The following is a 306-nucleotide window of genomic DNA, read 5'->3' on the forward strand; positions in this document are numbered from 1 at the left end:
CGACTTTTACCCAGACCCCTCTAAGTGCTCTGAGGCCGAATCTAATTAAATTGCCACCTCAGTTCTCCCCTGATGCGAGAATTTACTTGCACGCGGACCTTTGTGTGCCCCCCCCCCCCCGGTGTAAAACGAACATTCCCAACAGAGCATTGCGCGCGATTCCGCCCTTACTCTCTGGAGGGGCTTGCTCAGGGATCGGCGCTAATTCCTCGAGTCTTTGGGGACGCCCCCCCCCTCAGCCCTTCTCCACGCCAGGAGCGTTAGAACGTTGACGTTCCCACGGCAACACGAGGCTTTACCTTGGAA

The sequence above is a fragment of the Gekko japonicus genome, unplaced genomic scaffold, assembly GCF_001447785.1.
Source record: "Gekko japonicus isolate JY-2015 unplaced genomic scaffold, Gekko_japonicus_V1.1 scaffold667, whole genome shotgun sequence".
NCBI lineage: Eukaryota > Metazoa > Chordata > Lepidosauria > Squamata > Gekkonidae > Gekko > Gekko japonicus.